Source organism: Limulus polyphemus, unplaced genomic scaffold, assembly GCF_000517525.1.
Source record: "Limulus polyphemus unplaced genomic scaffold, Limulus_polyphemus-2.1.2 Scaffold2049, whole genome shotgun sequence".
NCBI lineage: Eukaryota > Metazoa > Arthropoda > Merostomata > Xiphosura > Limulidae > Limulus > Limulus polyphemus.
The window spans coordinates 141,626-145,688 of record NW_013667659.1 but is presented as its reverse complement, the minus strand read 5'-3'; the positions used below and the strand labels follow the sequence as shown (position 1 = coordinate 145,688).

The 4,063-nt window shown below is 35.8% G+C and overlaps 1 long non-coding RNA gene across 1 annotated transcript in view; it reads left to right on the top strand.

Annotated features, from left to right (window-relative positions):
- LOC111087357 overlaps window positions 1-4,063 on the top strand; it is a 13,741-nt gene that overhangs the window by 1,022 nt on the left and 8,656 nt on the right. The gene's annotated exons all lie outside the window — the stretch shown is intronic.

The following is a 4,063-nucleotide window of genomic DNA, read 5'->3' as shown; positions in this document are numbered from 1 at the left end:
GTACGATATAGGTATATTTTATTTTATTAACAGTGCTAATGAAAAGATTTTAAACCTTTAGCCGAATATTGTGGCTAAACTAATTACAGTAACTAAGCTAGTTATAAACGTTCACTAATTTTGGAGTGATAAGCATGTTAGGGGCTGCTTATAATAGAATAATAAGTCGTGAATTCTTGTACTAGTGTAAAAAATTAATTAATTAATTACTCCTTAATTAAAGGTGAAGTTATAATTATCAAAGATGAGTCAAATTCATGCTTCTGTGTTACTTTAGCACTTGCCATATTTAATTAAAGGTCTCATATCCATATAATGTGCAGTGTAATCCATGTAAACATTTTTATTTTTTGGAATCAGCATATACAATTTGTAAAAACAAACTTAGGATTTAGCCCATAGCCTACCATCACTTTGCAGACTGATTTATGTCCAACTGGCAATTTTAGCCAACCTGCTACTGGCTTTGGATATGTCACAGATACAAAATTATGAATGGGTAGCTCTTTTACAGTAGCAAAAAAATTCTATATATAATAATAAAAAGGACGTGTCTGTGAGTCTGCTTGCATGTGACCGCCATAACTCCAAGGGGAAAAAAACCTAGAAACCTGAAAATTTGCACACATACTAAGTGGACCCTGAGGGTGTGCACCTAAATATTATTACTTATCCACGTGTGCATCTTTTTATGAGGCAAGCTAGCAAAACTACATAGAAAATAATATATGAACACAATAGCACCAAGAGGAAAGAACCTAGAAACCCGAAATTTTGTACCCATATTAAATGGCACGTGAGGGTATGCACCTGGGTATTATTAATCTTATCCGCGCGCGTGCGAAACTTTTTAATGAGGCAAGCTAGCGAAAAACAAATAGAAAAGAAGTGGTTCCTTATATTACAAATAGAAAACACAGACAGATAGACACGCACGCACGTACGTGCGTGCCTGTGTGTGACTGCCTTAGCTCTAAGAGAAAATAACCTAGAAACCTGAAATTTTGCACCCATGTTAAGTGGACCCTGAGGGTGTGCACTTGGGTATTACTTATCCATGTGCATTTTGGTAACAATGCATTCCAACAATGGCTTTTATGTCATGTTGCTTTGCAAAAAAAGTATATAGGTTATACTTTTATGTTAAAATTGGTTCAGAATACACACACTGACATAATCATCTAGAATATCCTTTTCAAGATGAGTCACAGGTGAAAGGTCATGTCATCTCGTTTGTTGACTTGCATTAAAAATTTTATTGAACTACTATTTCATTAATTTATATAAATAAGTTTGGTATGAAACTGTAGATTACAATTCAAATTTTAGGACTATACATTACTCAATTTGTTAATTTAAAAGTATATATTAAAAAATAGATAATCATCGATTTTTGTGTGCCACGTGGTATGATGAATGCAGCACTGATTCAAATTAAATGTTTGTGAAGTCAAAATACTAACCTTATAGTTTCACATGAATTAGAAACTCAAATTACAGATATTAACAAGCTAGAATATAAAATAAGAAAGTATTATCTTTTCTATTTGCTAAGACATTGCTCACATAATAAATCAAACACAGTGGTACCCCGCTCATCTCTTTCCATTTTTGGAAACGCTCTTTTATATACACTTTCTACCATATATGACATGAATAACCAATCGGAAGCTCAGAATGTCCCTCTAGTGGTTTTCTCAGCCTTGCTAACGTACCTAATGCCATTTCTTTCTCTTGAACCAAGATGTCAATAAGGTAGGTTTTGTCTATGGTCTGCTCGAAATTTCATATTTTTTTAGACAAATACAGCTTGGTTACTAAGTTTGATAAATTATAGTAGAATTCTATGGTATTGGTGTAGTGATTTATGATTTTTTAGTTATTCAAAAGTATATATAAAACCTAAAAAAAATATTTTGTTTCATATCCTCCACCTGCAAGATTTTTAAAGGGTTAGCAACTGAGTACAACGGTCGTAACTAAAAGAGATAATTGTTTGCTTTACTGGTACCTGATGATGACAAAACCTTGTCGAAACGTTGTACATTTGCTGTTATGTTAAACTTATATTAAAGTTTTTCTTCATTACCCATTCAAGCCATCTCCAGCCATTATTAACATTTGCTTAGTAATTTAAATGTTATAGCATAAAACTATAACAAGCACAAAATGGTTACGAGGTTGGTCCTTGGGACCGAGCCCGGGTTGAAAGAGATATATCAACCTAAAAACTCGTTCAAAGCTGGGTACTTTCGCTAGCTTGCCTCATTGAAAAGTTTCTCACACACACGCACGTGGAAAAGTAATACCCAGATGCACTGCCAAGAGGAACAAACCTAGAAATCTGAAATTTTGCACCCATACTAAGTGGACCTTGAAGGTGTGCAACTGGGTATTATTAATTATCAACGTGCGTGCACGCATCATTTTATGAGGGAAACTTGCGAAAAACCACATATAAAAAAATGTGACCACCATAACTCCAAGAAGAAAGAACCTAGAAATCTGAAATTTTGCAACCATACTATGTGGACCCTGAGGGTGTGCATCTGGGTATTATTACTTATCCACCTGCTTGCACGCATACACATCTTTTTAATGAGGCAAGCTAGCGATAAACCAAATAGAAAAGAAATGGTTTCTTATATCATTAATAGAAATCACAAACAGCCAGACACACACACGTGCATGTCATGTCTGCGTAGGTGTGACTGCCATAGCTTCAAGAGGGAAGAATCTAGAAACCTGAAATTTTACAGGTTTACTAAGTGGACCCTGAGGGTGTGCACCTGGGTATTATAACTTATTTTATCCACGTGCGTGCACTTCGTTTTAATGTTGTTTTTTTTTAATTTCGCGCAAAGCTACACGAGGGCTATCTGCGCTAGCCGTCCCTAATTTAGCGGTGTATGACTAGAGGGAAGGCAGCTAGTCATCACCACCCACCGCCAACTCTTGGGCTACTCTTTTACCAACGAATAGTGGGATTGACACATTATAACGCCCCACGGCTGAATGGGCAAGCATGTTTGATGTGACGGGGATTCGAACCCACAACCCCCTAATTGTCGAGTGCCGTAACCACCTGACATATCCTTTTAATGAGGCAAAGTATCAAAAAAACGCATAGAAAAGAAGCAGTTCCTTATATTAGGAATACAAATCACAGACAGCCAAACACGCACGTGTGTAGTGCATGTGCACATGCGCGTCTGTGTAGGTGTGACTGTCATAACTCCAAGAGGAAAGAACCTAGAAACCTGAAATTTTGCACACATTCTAAGTGGACCCTGAGTGTTATTACTTATCATATCCACGTGCGTGCGCGCATTTTTTTTAATGAGACAAGCTAGTGAAAAACCAGATAGAAAAGAAATGGTTCCTTATATAAAAACTTCTAATACATAGAAAAGCCAATGTGTTTTAGTAACAATGCGTTCCAATAATGGCTTCTGTATAATGTTGCTTCGCAAGAAAAGTAAAATGGGTTCAGAATACAAACACTATCAACCCAATAACCCGAGCGAAGCCGGGTACTTTCGCTAGTTTTCACATAAACTGGATACAGGAAACAAAACTGAATCTTTCTTTTTTGTCTGTTCGTTTTACCTTTACTGAACAATTTTGATCTGTTGGTCGAGGGATTAATTTTCACATAACTTCTTTCAGCCATTGTCTCTGTGTGATTCAAAGAAAATGAAACAAACATTTATCTTAAATTTAAAGATCTAGTGTCTGCCTATTGTTACACCATAAAGAAGTATGTAAAAGTACCACAGAGCTGAATGATTGACTCGATCACCTATGAGCATAAATTAGTGCCACGTAAAATAATCAGTTAATTGAAATTACGTTTAATCAATTAATGTCTCAAATATAACCAACAAATCAAAATTGCTGTTTCCAATTATTCCAACTATCCAAATAACCGAAGTATTGCCATTATTTTTTTTTTTCAATTAATTCAAGGTTGTTTAGCTTAGTTGACGTGTGAACGTTGCTTCGTCTCTTCTGGCGCGTAATGTGCGTGAACCATTTTTGGACAGAATTGTCACCGGTGATG